Source organism: Octopus sinensis, linkage group LG7 (assembly GCF_006345805.1).
Source record: "Octopus sinensis linkage group LG7, ASM634580v1, whole genome shotgun sequence".
Lineage (NCBI taxonomy): Eukaryota > Metazoa > Mollusca > Cephalopoda > Octopoda > Octopodidae > Octopus > Octopus sinensis.
Window position 1 is genome coordinate 42,724,071 of NC_043003.1, and position 18,869 is coordinate 42,742,939.

Here is an 18,869-nt window from a genome sequence, read left to right on the forward strand (position 1 = left end):
GAAGAAGAAGAAGAAGAGCAACCAGTTAGTCATTACATACAAGAACGAATGCATAACAAAAGAAAACAATATATAATGTGATAAGAAGAAGAACATTGAAATTAGGGAGGAGATCGCTGCCCAACTTATTAGTAGCCTCAACAAATCAGTAATTATTGTGAAAGATTATATAGGATCTATACCTCACTAGTTCTAAGAAAGGTTTAACATTTATTGATATGTTAAGTCACATAATCAAAATTTTCTTTTAACTATAATATTCGAAATCAATGTAACCATGATGAAGTCGTCCAATGACTAGACAATACCGTAAAGAAATATGTTCCGATCAAATTTAGCAGAGGATCATCAAATAGATTCTTAGAAATTTTCTATTGGCCAAACTTTCTCCATAAATGTAGAATGTCAATTTACCAAAGTTACATTAATAGAAACGATAGACAATGAGTATACATAAAATATATCAATGAAATGTGTTAAAAAGAAAAGCATCCTTGAAATGATTTATTGTTCTGCATAGCCATTTATTGTTGTGTGCAGAGAAAAATGCAGTCATTTTTCTTAAGTGGGGCTAATATTTTTGGTGTTTCGTAGAAAATATTTTCCTTAAAATTAGCCACATTATATTTAGCAGGTAAGTCGATGTCATTGAAGAACAGGTGATAAAAGAGTATTCTAGCTGAAATTGCGGGTACACAGTTCTGTCTATCTGTATGTGTGAGTGTGTAAATATGTATTTGAATGTGTGTGTGAGTGTGTATGCACATGTGTGTATGTATGTGTGTGTGTGTCTTTGTGTGCACGTGCGTGTTTGTGCTACAGATCACGAAAAGGATAAAAAGGAAAGTGAAAATAGGTGTCGTTTGAACACAGATCACTAAGACTTGGAACAAATACTATCTCATTCCAATGATACTGTTAATTTGATGCTTACACTTATCAATCTATCTATTTATCTACACACACACACACACACACACACCACACACACACACACACACACAAATTTATCTATATGAATAAGCATATATAATGAAGGTGCATACAGAGGTTATCACTCAAAATGTAGTCTTGACACTAAAAAAGAACCCAGGCCCAACGTTTTATGTATTGCAGGAAATGAGGAGATAAAAGAGACAATGACGGACTACCAATGGTGTGATAAGGGAGGGAAAAGATGTGCAGTAATTCCAAAGGAACAATTGGATGAGTTTATGGAAAGGTGCGAAAGGATGAACTGGGGAATAATTGAAGTGGATATGGAAGAAGAGATAAAAGAAATGGAAGAGAGATTTGAGAGGATAGAGGTGAAGACATATTTTATTAGGGCTGAGCAAGACTGAAGGACAGGTAAGTGATGCTAGCGGATGGGGCCGTTAGCACCACTTTCATATATCATTTTCATTGATTCATTTTACCCATAACTATGTAATTGTGATGTTCTATGTCCCCAATGTTTGTAGCGTCCCCTCTATGTAGCCCCTAGTGGGTAATAAAACATCACACTCAAAATTTAGTCTTGCACGAACTAGCTAGACTCGGATATGATCTTATATTTTATAACGTTAAAATTAAAAAATGACTAGTTACAAACCTTAATCGTGTCAAACTAGATGTGAACTTACGTCTACAACTCCCTAGTTTTAAACTTGAGCCCCAGTCTAATAAAGGAATAATGTATATAATTAAACACTCAAACCACTCCTTAAGCATCTTCAGAAATATAGTTTCCAATACAGGTAATTTAACATCCTCTTTTTTCTTATGTGAAACAGCCTTCAACATAGCTACACCTTGCTACAACGATGCCCATTATGACTACAGCTTTATACTTCTAGGTAAAAACGAAAATTGCTTATGCAAACAGAAACAACTGCTGGCATCACCATAATGAATATGCTTTAACGGTTTTTGTGAACCAGCAACATTTTCTTATGATAAAGTTTAGGAGAAAATATTTGTTCACGTAATCAGATTGCTATTTCAGAAGTTTCCTCTGGAACTGTTGTACTTTATTCGCAGGTGACAGAACTGTTCACTATGCTTTACAGGTGCCGCTGGATCTAACATATATTGATGGTCTTTTGAACAATATTGCTTCTAGGTTTTGGTACAAGGCCAAACATTTCAGGGTGGGGAGTAGGTCGATTAGATCAATTCCAGTGCTCAACAGCTAATCATTTTTATTGCCCCCGAAAAAATGTAAGGCAAACATGACCTCGGCAACATTTGGACTCAGAATGTAAAGACGCACGAAATGCCAGTAAGCATTTTATCCGTGTAAACGATTCTGCTAGCTCGCCGCCTTGGTCTTGTCTGCTAAATTGGAAAAGAATCTAATGATGTATGGGTTCTGAAGCAAGGCAAATTGAAAATGTCAAATGAGTGCACTATTTCTTACTAACTCGTTTAGAGGCCCACGATCGATCGTACTTTACAAGATCTGAAACGTTTCCTAACCATTAACGTTGGAGTCAGTCATGTTCTCCTGTGAGTTCAGACTAAGTCTCCCAGTAATATGCTAATGACTTGAGCGCACGCTTCAAAGAAAAACTGTATAGCTGAGACGACAAAAACCCTTCATCTCTCGATTCGCATGCGTGATACATCGTCTAATTAAGTTTCGGCAACTCAGTTTATAAAAGCTTTATTTTATTGTGCCAGCTAGCGCCTGTCATTGAGAGAGGAGATAATATATATATATATATATATATATATATATATATAGATAGATAGATAGATAGATAGATAGATAGATAGTTAGATAGATAGATAGATAGATAGATAGATAGATAGATAGATAGATAGATAGATAGATAGATAGATAGATAAATAGATAGATAGATATAGATATGTGTGTGTGTGTAAAAATAGGATTAAAAACATCCTGGCAGATATCAAGTAAGCACTCAGTATAAAGGAATAAGGTTAAATTTCCAATAAGTAGATACCAGCATATGTATGTAGAATACAAAAATTTTAAGAAATCCAGTGTTTTACCAACAATGAATAATATACACGAAGAAAATCATATCTTTATTTTAGATCACACCTTAAAAATCCGACAATTGTCTTAATTGCATTAACATATACATATATATATATATATATATATATATATATATATATATATATATATATATATATATATATATATATATATATGTATGTATGTATGTATATGTTAATGCAACTGAAATAATTGTTGGATTTTTAAGGTATGATTTAAAATAAAGATACAATTTTCTTCGTACGTATTGATTGTTATATATATATATATATATATATATATATATATATAACTGTAAAAGTAAGATGTGACAATTATTCAGTAGCCATGATAAAATTCCGAGTTTCGGATGCCGAGGTGGAAATGCACGCCGCTATCTCTTCAGTTATCCGGCCATCGGAAAAATGCTTTGAAAAATATTACTTTTACAGATAAATTCCTCTATTTACATAATATCGAGGTCTCTTTCTTTCTTTTGTTATCTTACCATTTTTATCAATATATACATATATATATTATTACGGAGATGTACTCGCATAGCAAGTAATTTGATCTGAGATCGTGTGCTGAAACGAAAACAATTGCAGTGTGGAAGGTGTTTATAAGCTATTTAAGAAACACACAAAAGCCGTTCGATTCACTTCAACATTTAAGTTTAATTTGTCAAAATATTTTCTTCGCTAAAATCCGCGACCTGTTCACTGACAAAGTCCGTGCTGCATCTATATATATATAAATTGTGGAACAACCATCAACACACTTATTGCTGTTGTAATGAAATTTTATCCCTAGCAATTACAGAAACCATGAGTGGCTTTCAGAATGTGCAATGATGGCTTTTAAAAATAACGTTGTGCACGATATTAATGCCGCCATCATTCAAGAGCTATCAGCCCAGTCCAGATGGTACAAGTCAGCTAACACCATAGCTGACGTTAGTAATGCCCCCAATTATCCATTAAGTTTCGAACGTGTTTACATGCATGTACATAAGTGTATATAGCTATATATATATATATATATATATATATATATATACACACATAAATATAATCATGTATGTGTGTATGGTATGTGTGCTGCCTACGTGCGCGCATTCGTGTTGTAATTTTAGCCAAACAAAAATGCGCGTTTACCGTTATTATATTCAGTTTAACGGCTCACTTTGTCTTGTGATCTCAGTTCTTGTATATATTAGTCATTTGCTTAATCTTGAATTTCATTAAAACATCAATTATTGATTCATTTGCATGTTATGTGAACACTTAGCTACATTAAGCATAGCATATATTTTCGTGTGAATTTCGAAATGAATGGGTCGTGTTAATAATCGTTTTCTAAATGCGTTCTGGAATATTCTTTCCTTATTTTCCATCCACCTTCTTATCACCCGCAGTCTCTTAATTACAGATTTGTCATCAAATCTTGTGGTATTTTAAAATACTTAATGTATCATGTCTTCAGCGCTGCTATAAGAGGCAGGCTATATCATATCACTGTTACGAAATCACATGCTGTCCTCTGTCCACTATCACAAAGACCGATGTGCTATATTGGGTACAGCAAATGTATTCATGTATGCAATAATGTTTTCAATGATCTTATAAAATTATAATTTGTTTCTTCTTCACTAAGTTATTTTTATAGTTATATTTTTATTGTTAAAAACTTTAATATTTTATTTCAGCAACGTGTATTCTCTCACTTTCGATTTCTTCTACTTTGTTATTTGGCAGAAACGGAAACGCAATTTATTCTTACTCAATAATTTTTTTCAAATGCAAGTCATGATCGAGAATTAAAAACATTTATGTTCCACTTCTATCCACCTTTAAGCAAGTTTACTGGAGAGAGGTATTTCTTTCCCCAACCGCACTGTCTCCCTCAGATTATCCTAGGAAAGCATATGAACTTTTAACCGAAGAATTAAAGTCCTTCCCGCTTGATATTGTCCACTAACCCTGCTTCTTCATAGTTACAAAACAAATAAGGCTTTCTGCATTTAATTTAGATTACATCTATTGGCGTAGAAACTAAAGAATGCAATTCTAAAATATGGAGAAACGTGTGTATGAAGTGTTACAGTATTGACAAATAATATTTTTATGTATTTAACTCTTCAATTAAGAATATATATACTGTGTTAATATATCTACTGTGTTTCATTTATGTAAGTTATACTTTATCTGATTGATTAATTCATAAATATTCGTAAGTCTATGTTTGAGTAATTTTTGTTGCTAATATTTTTCTGCCTCACATCATCATTTATTTTCCTCTCTTTAAGGTTTCTTTTATGCATATTTTATAAATCTGTTCTCATTCCAGCTCTTGTAGTTAATTCTTCAATTTAATATTTGTACTCTTTACTCTTTTACTCTTTTACTTGTTCCAGTCATTTGACTGCGGATTTACTCATTGTAAGCCTAGTACTTATTCTATCGGTCCCTCCTGCCGAACCGCTAAGTTACGGGGAAGTAAACACACCAGCATCAGCTGCCAAGCGATGCTGGTGGGACAAACACAGACACACACACACACATATATATACATATATACGACGGGCTTCTTTCAGTTTCCGTCTACCAAATCCACTCACAAGGCCCGAGGCTATAGTAGAAGTCACTGGCCCAAGGTGCAACGCAGTGGGACTGAACGCGAAACCATGTGGTTGGTAAGCAAGCTACTACCACACAGCCACTCCTATGCATGACAGCAAAAGTTTCTTGTTTTGGTCAACAGCAGCGTAAAACATGCAGTCGCTGGTATACAAAAGATGGTCGATTGTTCTCCCATGGCAGTTTGATTTGACTTATAAATTAAATGATTAGTCTCAGGCAGGAATGAATTAGAGAGTGTAGGAGGGAACAGTGAGGGATTCCTTGGAATATCCCATTTTTAGTGGTTATAGGCTTAGTTTATTTTTAATATCTCCCTTTTTGTCGGTATCTCCTGAATTCCTACCATTTACTTATGACGTATTTTGTGTATCTGCGTACTGTTTTTAGTTCCCTTACACATGAAAAATGTTTATAAGACCCAGGTGGTGAGAAAAACTGTCAAAATCTTAGTGGTAACGCATCCTTGTCATGAACAAACATTACTTTATCCTTGCCGTTTCAATTATTAGTTTCTTACACAGTAATTGATATTTTCACCCACATGTTTCTTCTGGGTTTAACGATATTATATTCTCGTTACTAGGCTTCTACTCCAGTACTATAAATGAATTCTCCCGCTTCATTCTCTAAACGTCATACCGATGTCTTTGATAAATATTCTTACCATTGGGACTAAAAATTAACGTAGGTTCTTGCTTTTAGCATTGGGCATTAAATAATCCATAAATAAATGATTAGCTTTTCTTTTCATATTTTCCCAGTGAGTATCATTCCTTAGCATTTTTTAGACAAATGGATCAGTGAAAATACGTACCAGATAGGGAAAATATTGTTCCCTTCAAAGATTCCTTTTCTAATCTAGACCTCTCTTAATATTTTCCCTACTCGTGTTTAATCTACTATCCAGGCACTTAATCACTCCGCGATCTTGAAGTGTCCCATATTTCGCTGGATCCACAAATCTGTGACTAGGTTGTGTGCTTTTCGATAATCGATATACTCAATGCATGGATGTGTCGACTATTTTCCCTAATTTCTAAAGATCGCTTTGTCGAACGTTAATTCTTCTTTCCTTATCGCTGTCGTCGTCGTCATCGTCATAATCATCATCATCATTTCTATTATGATTGCGCAAGGTGTAGTGGATAGGGTGTTGCGTTTACGATCAAGAGATCATGGTTTTATTTCCTAGACCGGGTGGTGCAATGTGTTCTTGAGGAAAATACTTCGTCTCACGTTGCTCTGCTTTCACTTCGACACCTGACATGTGGCACACCGTGCACCTGCAGAGTGAATGTCGATTTGAAGGAGGGAGGGAGCTAATCTGCGGTACGAACATTTGATGACTATAAACAAATCATTTATACAGTTCAGTCGGTAAAAGCTGAACATTCATACGTCATCATCGACGGGAGAGTCCATTATTATTATTATTATTGACCTTAGCGCTCAAATGGTACTATTTTGGTAGATATTAAGGATGAAAAGTACAGTCAATATCGGCAGAACTTCAGCTCGAAACATAAAGAGCAGAATAAATGTTGTTCATAATTTTGTCCAATGCAGTAATGACCCTGTTCTTCTTCATATTCTGAGTTCAAATTCCGCGTAGGATGACTTTACCGTTCATCCTTTCAAGGTCGATAAATTATAAGTAACAGCTGAGTACTGGGGCTCGATGTATCCGACTATCCCCCTCCCCCAAATTTTAGACCGTGTGCTTTTAGTGGAAAAAATAATTATTGTTGCTGTTGTTATTAGTTTCACGGCATTATATTTGACTTCAAATTTTCTGTCACAGTTGGGTAAGACATTAACTGGAATATCTTTTATTTTCTCTAAGTCATCTATCAGAAAATAGATTGTATGTGACATACCTTATAAGTTCCCTTGAATAACTCACTAAATGCCGAAGTAGTATATTTCAACACAATCAGTAGAATAAAATATTTTAAGGTTAGTGACTGTTTCGAGTAAAACTTTAGTTCCGTGGTGAATTAAGTCAGTTCAACTATTTAATATTTATCAAGTACAGTTGAAAACGTAGTATGTAAAAGAAGGATATACATAAAGGCAGGGCGCATGGCTTAGTAAGTAGGGTATTCGGCTTAAAATCATTAGTTCGATTCCTGACGCTGCATTGCTTCCTTGATTCAGGCACTTTATTTCATGTCCACCCAGCTCGCAAAAATGTGTATTATCTATAATTCAAAGGACAACCTTGTCAGATAACTTTCACGAGCAGGATTTTCCGTTTACTGGATCAATAAAACTCATAATCGTAATCGATATTTGTATGTATGTGGGCATGTATCTATGCATGCATGCATGCCATAACTCAAAGTGACTAGTAGCATGAATTTTGCCGAGTTTAACTGACGTTTTCATACCCTCCAATACTTCCCTACTCGTCAATCCATCCTCAAACCCAGTGTACTAACTCTTCTCTGTCTTACAGAAATCGTATCCACTTTGAACTGCGCCACATTTGTTCGAGAGGTACATCTCTTTGTATCTGGAGTCACTATGGGAACGAGAAAGCGTCTTAACTTATTCATCACCCCCATCGAGACCAATATTTTTTCGCAGTTCAATGAACAACCCCAGAGCTATGCGATCACTACACCAATGGCTGTACCAGCTCGAACTCTGTAACCTGCGAACAACTGAATAACTTAATCTCATTCTTAAAGCCATTCCATCCTACTTTTCAATTCAGGTCCGTCATTTCTGAAACCTTCATTAACTTCTTAGGTATCTATATCTTCAATAACCGACTCGACTACACTCTCTTCACTGCCGTCTTCTTTAAATCCACTGTCACCCAGTTCTTTCTAGATATTTTTTCTTTCTCACACGCCTCTCACAGCAACTCTTATTCCCTTACGCCATCTGAACAGCGGCGGCAATGATTTTCAGACATTACTTGACCATTCTTTTCATTCGATGGAGATGCCAAGACACCCAAACTCGGGCCTGCCAAAATTGACCGCCTTCCACTCTATCCTTTCGTAACGATTCCTCACCAAACAACATCCGTTTACCCTCCGTTTCCACCTCTCTAATTCGCCCCTCAGCTGTAAGAACCTACGTACTCTTTAACCCCTTTAGGTCGCTGCTGTCAACGTCCAAACTTTATCCAGCCCGCCAATCCCCTCTTCCAAATTGCCCGTATCTACGCGACGTACTGCTCTGTATTTCCTTTCCTACCTCACAAAATAATAGATTCAAACTTTGGCAGAGAACAAGCAATTTTAGAGGAGGATGATACTCAATCACATCGACCTCAGCGCTCAAATGGTACTATTTTGGTAGATATAAAGGGTGAAAAGTAGAGACAATATCGGCAGAACTTCAGCTCAAAACATAAAGAGCAGAGGAAATGTTGTTCATAATTTTGTCCAATGCAGTAATGACCCTATTATCAAGCCACCTTAGTGACTAAAAGAAATATGTAAATAATAACCTTTTCTACTTTAGGCACAAGGCCTAAAATGTTTGGGGAGGAGGCAATCGATCAGATCGATCCCAGTACGCAACTGGTACTTAATTTATCGACCCCCGAAAGGATGAAAGGCAGAGTCGACCTCGGCGGAACTTGAACTCAGAACCTACAGACAGACGAAATACCTATTTCTTTACTACCCACAAGGGGTTAAACACAAAGAGGACAAACAAGGACAGACAAACGGATTAAGTCGATTATATCGACCCCAGTGCGTAACTGGTACTTATTTAATCGACCCCGAAATGATGAAAGGCAAAGTCGACCTCGGCGGAACTTGAACTCAGAACGTAGCGGCAGACGAAATACTGCTACGCATTTCACCCGGCGTGCTAATGTTTCTGCCAGTTCGCCGCCTTGATATGTAAATAATAATACAGGGAAAGTTTTATAAGAGAAAATGCGACTCGACATCTAAAAATATCTGATAACACCGATTAAAACGTGATAAGTCAAACTGGAAAGCCAAAAATGTTGAATGACAACTACGTAATAATTTTACAAAGTATTGATTGCTATCTCTTACAATGATTATGTCACAAATGTCTCCACTGTTCGATGACCAGACAACGCATGATAAACAATGTATCACAGTACAGTTCATATCACCACCGGACGAATTCAGTCGAAAAATGAATTCATCGAAATTACAAAATTCCTGAAATTTTAGATCCTTATTAAATCTGTCGATATGAAAAATGGCAAAGGTTGTTTCAACTAAGCAGTTTAACTTCAACACCAAAATAGATTTTCAATAGAATTAGGTAAAAGTAAAATAGAACAACATGAAGCAGAACAGCAGCAAAATCGGGAACATTTGAAGAAGGAGTATACGGACAATAGTGGAAAAAACCACGACAGGAATGTTCATAAAAATAGGGCGGCGAGCTGGCAGAAACGTTAGCACGCCGGGCGATATAATCGACTTAATCCGTTTGTCTGTCCTTGTTTGTCCCCTCTATGTTTAGCCCCTTGTGGGTAATAAAGAAATAGGTATTTCGTCTGCTACTACGTTCTGAGTTCAAATTCCGCGAGGTCGACTTTGCCTTTCATCCTATCGGGGTCGATTAAATAAGTACCAGTTACGTACTGGGGTTGATATAATCGACTAGTCCGTGTGTCTGTCCTTGTTTGTCCTCTCTGTGTTTAGCCACTTGTGGGTAGTAAAGAAATAGGTATATTCATAAAAATGAACAACAGCTCTGAATAATAAATAACCCAGACATAACAAATAACATAAAATTAAATGGCAAGACATGGGGTGGAACCAAACTTAAGGTGAACTATCTAAGGGGAACACAAAAAATATTTGCTGAGATGCTGACTTAGACATTGAAAGCACCTAACCTGTTTATTGAAGAGAAAGCGTCTTCTCGAGACTTTAACGATCATAAAAATGGTTGACACGTAAAACACCTTTTTACAACTTAGTTATGACATAATCGCTAAAAATAAATAGGGATAAAGAATTTTATATGTTTGATGAAATCGAGGTTTATAAGAATTAATAATATGAGATTTCAACGATTATAATATAAAATTTTACGTTAATATATGTAAAGTTTAACGGTTGGCAGTGCAGAAATATAATAATGATTGATGTGATAGTTACGTAAGCGAAAGAAAAAAGGTGGAGAGCAAGAAATGTTAAGGTGGAGAGAAGACTACGAAAGGGAAGAAAGAAATAGAAAAAAATTAAAGAAATAATAAAGAGAATGGAAATGAGAAGAAAGAAAAAAATATGAGAAGTTCAGTTGAAAGAGAATAGGAAAGACTTAGGATTAGATCTTATAGTTAAACGTTTGGTGACTAAAGCTAACTTGAAATTCTAGATGGTGAAAAATAAAAGACATAAAAAATAAGAAAAGTAGATTATAAAAGAAAGCGTGAAGCATATAAACATGGAAGTATCGGATAGTAAAGAAAGCGAAAAACAAAAATAGAGAAACCAATTTTTTTTCTGACAATTTTTTCTTTCCTTTTTGGCTTATCTTTGTATATTTATAAGCGTTACACTTTCATTTGTTCCTGCTTCTTCATTATTATACTTTATGCAGTTTACCGTCAAGTAATATAGGTTGCTTTAAGTCGGCATACTCTATTTCTACCCTCCTGTCTTCTCTTCAATTTTCTCATCTTATTTCTGTTGGCGTTAAAATTTCACCTGTTTCTTTTTTGTGCCACTTTCTTTACTCAACCTCCCTATCTACAGTCATGTCTATTTAAGCATATATACATACATATATATATATATATATATATATATATATATATATACACACAAATATAAATAAATAAATATATATATATTAATAATTATTTACCCTATATCTGTAATGATATATATATATTTTTTTTTTATTTTAATAGCTGCAAATCCTCACAGAAATATCACAAAAAACTTTTAGTCAGAGTTTCACGTTCCCGTTCATGAACGTGAAAGAATGATCACAAGAATATATATATATATATGTATATATATATGAGTGTGTGTGTGTGTGTGTGTGTGTGTGTGTGTGTGTGTGTGTGTGCGCGTGTATGTATAATTTATACATACACACGCTTGCGCTCGCGCGTACGCACACACAGACATACAGATATATATATATATATATTATTATTATTTAACGTTGCCAGAAACTGGCAACTGAAAAGTGTCTGTGCCAAGTTTAATTGTTTGATTTAGTATGGTTTCTACGGCTGGATGCCCTTCCTTACGCCAACCACATTACAGAGTATACTGGGTGCTCTTTTCGTGGCACCAGCACCGGTAAAGTCAGCTAGTAACTTGCAAAGCAAAAAAACCCCTAGACTGGGGTGGGATGCTGTTGAATTAAGGAGGGTAACTTTGTAGCAGTTGATGAGAAGGTGAAACGTATAAAAGAGGAAAAGAGGTAGGTGTGTTGCTGTGGAGAAGATACACTGATATTGCAGTTGGAAAAGAAAGGAGATAAAGGTAGGTAGAGAGTGTGAGAGAGGGTGGTGCAGATGTGTTGGGACATAACCTCAAATTATAGTAGAGTGTGAATATAAGCGAAGTGATAAAGAAGATCGGACTCTGTCGGTTGGCATATAACACATACATACATACATACATATATATATATGTGTGTGTGTGTGTGTGTGTATTTCAACATATAAAGCCGTATGAAGGCAGTAAGCTGGCTGAATCGTTACCGCACTGGGTAAAATGCTTCGCGACATATCATCCGTCTTTATATTCTGGGTTCAAATTCCACCGAAGTCAACTCTGCCTGGCATCCTTGCTTGGTCGATAAAATACATACTAGTTGATACTTTGAGTCAATGTAATCGACTTTACCGCCCAATTTTCTGGTCTTGTGCCAAAATTTGAAACCAATGTATTTCGTATTAAATACAACAACAAAAATAGGTGTTTTGGAGTATTTAAATTATCAATGCTTCCGGGCACGAATTGTCCAAAATGATATTAAAGAAAAAATTATTATATATCTGGTGAGACAGAGACAGCTACTTGACGCATATATACTTTCACACACACACACACACACACACACACGCGCGCGCGCGCGCGTAAAACAGAAATATTTTAATTGCAGGCTTAAGCTTAGGTACTATTTTGACTTCTGCTGCTGGTTTTTATACTCATCCAAGTAAGTTTTGACAGGGGAGACCTACAATGAATTCCATTTCATTTATGTAGCATGTGATTTGCAGAGAATTTGGCTGCTATTCTTGCTGGTTTAAAGATCATGTAAATATTTCTGTTGGTTCATGATATTTATAATTTAAAATAATTGAAAACCTTCATTTGCCATCACTCCTATTAGCTTAAATATATAAGGGAATGAGCAGTTATGTTGTTAAAGAAATATCTATGAATAGCTAAATAAAATTAAGTTTTCCATGAAGCATCTGTTGTATGAAACATTTAAATATTATACATATATCAATTTACTTCATTTTATTTCTTACTTATCTTGAAATTAGGAGGTCGGTGAAAAGACTGAGAAAAAGCGTGGTTGCCTTTACTGTTATTCCTTTTGTGGTGGTTGTATTTGTTGCCGTTTTATTTGTAGGGCCTCATTTCAACAATGACAGAAGACATGATCAAACCGTCAGATGTTGTGACACCTTCAGCGGCAATTTGGTGTGTTCAGCTACCAGCTCAGGCTCCGCTCCTCGTCAAGTTGAGAAAAGCAAACTGTCAAAGTGTCGGTCGCTTCCCTGACAGGTTTATTAATCGAGCCTCTAACATTGGGGGGACTTTCAGCATTCTCGGTCCCCAGATCACATCCCTGCTCACTGCTATCGGGTCAGAGATGGTGAGCCCCGTGAGTCACAGTGGCTATTCCAAGGCGTCTTCTTCGCCATCCTCCGGAGCAACAACTTTTCCATTTTGTCTACTAGGCCCATGAGCCAGAACGAATTAGGGATAGACTGAGAGACAAAACGAAGAGAGATGCTAGCCAAGGATTAACAAAAAAGTGATCACACACCCATACGGTCAGAGAAGGTCAAAATATGTTTATTGCCTCGACAATCAATGAGGACTATGCAAGACCTTGAAGAGAACCGACACACCTTGTTCTGTTTCAACTATCACCGTTGTCTTTATTATATCTGTCTCTCTACAAACTCTCGGATCCTTTCAGTTTGGTTGCCAATATTGGAAAAGTCACAGTTTATAGAAAATTTTAAAATTAGTTACACTAATGTAGTTTTCCAAGCTGAATCTCAGGAGATATTTCACTTTTTCTAGAAAAATTTTCTTTAAAAGTTATGGAGGTTTAAGAGTTGATAATGTTCACCCAGTCAGAATACAGGATTTGGTAGCTGTCATTTTATGCGTGACGTATTTTACTATGAAACAGTAAATAAACCGGCTTCAGCTTTATGAACGATTCATAACCCCTCATAAATCATTTTAAGGTTCTAGAATTTTCAGAAAATTTTTGCGAATTTGTATTTCTGCATTCAGGGATTCATACGATTATGCAAAAATCAAAAGAAATGATTTAGGGGTGGCATGATTTAAGGCCTATTTTGCTGTTATTTTTAGGATATCTCTCAACCAATAGAGCACAGCGTCGACGCACATTCTTTCGCATAGAAGATATTTGTCAACACGTACTATCCACAGACAAAAGAGTTCTCATGCTTGGCTTGTTACTATGGAAACAGGCATGAATGTGTCTGTGTCTTACGATTGGTTAAAAATTACCCAAAAATGTTCAAACTTTAAAACCTAATAATACTTTGTTTATTGATTTATTGCGAAAACGAATTTCAAAGCAGTGATTAGCATATAAAACCATATCATTACACCGAATATGAAATCAATTCAACCAGGAATTGAATAGATTAAAAATTGTCAGCCAAACTGCACAGATCCCAATTCTCCATTATTCACCTTAGTGGAATAATGTAGTGTCTTTGATAAGACTTTAGTGTAAGATCTGAGGGAAATTTGATTGCTCTTTCGAGCAGCTCGGGTTACATTGCAATACAGACTCTCTCGTTGACTCGACAACTGATAATGTTTAACTCATGTCTAACATAATCGAGTAGATATATTTGCTCAGAATAATCTCAATTCCATCTTTATAAGTTTACCTTGGACTATACCATCTAATGTATACATCCTGCAAATAATGTGTGACTGGAAAAAGATTTTGCTGGCTGCTTCTTCTAGTAGGTCGAAGGCTTACGGTGAGATTCTTCTGCTGTCTTCGTCATCATGGAAGTGTTTATTAATGGCGGCTAATTGTTAAGGTGACTGAAGAGTCTCATATTAATCGTTTTAGCGAGATCTGTTTTACATCATATTAATATTCTCTTAATCTGAAGACATACTCAATTAATATTTATGCGATTAAGGTATTTAGTTTTCATCAATTTTTTTCTTTTGTTTTGTTGATTTTCAAACAGATGCCGAGATAATCCTTGCAAGCTTGTATTATGGCCGAGCAGGCATTAATGACAAACAAACACACAGCGTTTACACACACACACTGACGAATGTACACATATACATACGTATCCATATATATATATATGCGTGTGTGTCTGTTTGTGCATGTGTTAATGTTCACTTAGTCATACAATAAAATAAACAATTTTCTACGGCTAATTCTTGGTAAGTATTGCTATTAATTCATTTGTACTGAGTGACCGCAGTTTCACTAAATCTTGTATGCAGTCCGAGAAGTTTGAACTATAGGCTGCTTGGATTTTCGCACACCCTTTCTCACACACTTACACAAACACAATAATAGTTAACACATAAATGTTTCTCAAGCTATATTTCTAAAAGTATATAATTTCATTAGAATTTGAATTTTCTTAAATTGTTTCACACACATTCTCTCTGTCACTTATTCTTAACGATCGGTGTAGAAAATAACTTGGAAATATATGAACAAAAATATTTATAAACACATTGAAATATGATTAGCAATGAAGATATGATTAGTAGTTTACGAATATTTTTTACTTAAATGTTTCGCACTCCTTCATTAAATCAATCGTTTGAATAAATGCTAACGTGAAACTGAGTGTAACGATTCAAACAATTTCAACTTTTGATAAAGTATAAGCACTCTACCTTGTGTGTCGTATACTTATTTGTTCCTTTGAAATCACAAACATTCTGTAGTTAATAAATTTATGCTAATGAAGTATTACAGCCTCAGGATATTTAATTCTACATACACTTGACGGGTGGTATGTAAGACTACTTTGCTTTTTTAAAAAATTTCAATAGGAACAAACATTTGAGATTACGGAAAAGGAGCGTTTAAGCTATGGAAGCAAAGTACAGACAATGCTCAAAATTTGAGAGGGGTCTTGTATTATGATAAAACTAAAATTAATATGACATTCAATATTTGAGGCCCTGTAGTAATGTTCGAAAACAAAAGTAAAATAATTTTGTTTTTAATACAGCATGCCGTGTATTTGTGTGTGATATAATCATACGCACATGCACAAACACATGCACACAACACGCACGCTCGCAATCACATACGCACATAGATACTTGAGCGCATGTGTGTGTGTGTGTGTGTGTGTGTGTGTATGTGTGGTTGCGCGCGAGCACGTGTGTAAGTATTTATATATATATATATATATACGTACTTATGTATCCGCAGAGAGAAATTATGGATATAACATGCGAAGAATCACCATTACGGCCTAAATGGTTTCAATTCAGATTCGATGTTGTCACGACAACAATGTACAACACATGAAATAATTTTTTATATTTATACATTTACTTTACTCGTTTTTAAACAGCTTCACTTCAAAAGTAGATGAATTAGTAGAAACGTTAGATCATTACACAAAAATAGACATGGAGAATTTTGGTATCGCTTCTTATGTTTTCAGCTGGATTCCTGCCGAGACCAACATTCTCTTTCATCATTCTTAGTAAGTCGATATAATTAAAACCATTCAAGCGACGGAGTCGATTTGAGTGTCTATTCTCATCCACCAAAATTTTTGGCTTAGCGCCAATTGAAAAATGAAAAAATAACTATTGACAATATGGATTTCGATCACTACACGAGCAGACAGAGATTACAGTTACTGAATATGTTGGTCCCATTCGGCTTTTAAGCTGTTTTCTTTCCTTGGATAAGCTATTTAAACTTACTGATAAGCATTTATGTTCACGAGTAGTCTATTAGCTGGAAGTGGATTTGCCAATAACTATAAGGGACAAATTAACACAAAAGACCAATATCGAGATACTTCCTTGTTTTTTTTTGTTCTTATATATTCTCTTAGTTATAATACCAAAACTATATTGATTTCATATTTTGGAACAAAAGTCCATTACATCGGCCCCAGTGCTCTACAGGTACTTATCTTATCGACCCCTAAAGAGACGAAAGGCAAAGTCAACCTCGGCGGAATTTGAACTCAAAACGTAATGACAAACGAAATGTCGCTAAGTATTTTGCCCGGTGTGCTAACGATTCTGAAAGCACGCCAGCTTATAATAACCAAGATATATTAAAATATTTTAAGCATATGTATATACATAGGTAAATAAGTTTACACACACAAACACAGAGTAAAAGCTTCTTCCAGAATTATTGCCCCTTCTCTATAATTATTGCTCCGTCCCCAGAATTATTGTTTTTACGAGGTCAATACAAGGCAATGGAATTAATAAAGCTATTCAGTATAGATATGATTTTTAAGTAATTTCTTTCACATATTTTCTATGTAGCCGATGTTTCTGCGTAAAATACCTTGTCGTAAGAGAAGAATTATTGAACTTTAGGTATATATCAGACTTCTCTCTGCTGATTAAGAGTGCTTCGGCATAATGCTTGTTTCGTTGTACATTCATCTGCATAAGTAAAAAATCCTTAATACGATTTCATTGCAAATATGAGGTTAGTTGTGGGAAACATTCCTTTTTTTTTTAAAAGCTATGAACAGAACCTCATTGTTGTCGGATTCTCATTCTAAATGTCCGGATGTAAAATGGAAGCAGTAAATTTTGTCGAGCTTATTGTTTTTCTTTTCTTCCATACTTCTCTCATTTTATTTATTTAATAAAATATTTCTTTCATGGTTCTCCTTCTGGCTAAATACTTGCTTGTACGTACTTAAAACAGCTGGAGCATTTTCTAGAAATCCTGTTTATACAAGTTAAATTAATTAGTAAAGCCATACAAGTTCAGTTATGTGTTAAAGAATTTATTTCACTCACATTCCATAATAAATTGTCTATATAGCTGATATTTTGACACAAATCACCGTATACGTAAGTATAATTGTTAGTCTGCAGATATTATTTGGACTTCGCTTGTTGCTTTATCATATTTGAATAATTAGATTCAGCTACACTTAACTTCTTTGATAAACATAGCACTGCTTAGTTATTTGTCCTACGATAACATTTCAGACATTACTGTTCGCCAGCGTTAGTTATAAAAGTGAGATCAATGTCGTCTTGAAATAAACGTTCAAATTTGTCAGGAAAAGTAATATTTATCCCCACGTAGACGTAGATGTTCTGTTAGAACAAACTATACAGAGGTAGATGTCACGAGAAAGACGCTCATATTGGCATTTAGGTGCAAATTGCACTCTTGTTTACATCGATAGCGAGGAGATAAATTCCCGCCACCTCCAGCGTCCGAACTACCAGGTCACGTGGTTTCGACCTTGTTTGGCCTTGTTAATGATGGACATTTGACCGCTAGAGGCAGTAGTGATCTATCTCCCCGCCAGTGATATATATTGGGTCGTCCGGAGAATAGTGCCGATTTTTGAAGGAAAGAAAACGGTAAATAAATATTTGCCATTACATTTTTAATCAACCAATTACGAACCATTTTTTTGCACAATGTGTCTCCATCTTTCCTTTAACTTGCAAATACCCTCTTCCCAGAACTGATGTAGTTTTATGGCAAAGAATTCTTCGATATATCTTTTTACGTCATCCAAGGAATTGAAATTTTTACCATTAAGTCTATTCTGCAGAGACCTGAATAAGTGGAAATCCGAAGGAGCAATATCTGGTGAATATGGAGGGTGGGGTAACAAATCCCAGCCGAGTTGCAGCAATTTGGTCTGGTTCCCAAAGAAACGTGCGATCTTGCATTATCATTATCATTTTGGAAAACAACACCCTTCCTATTGGCCAATTATGGACGTTTCTCTTGAATTGCTGCTTTTAACTCGTCCAGTTGTGTGCAGTATTTCTCAGAATTAATTGTCTGGTTAT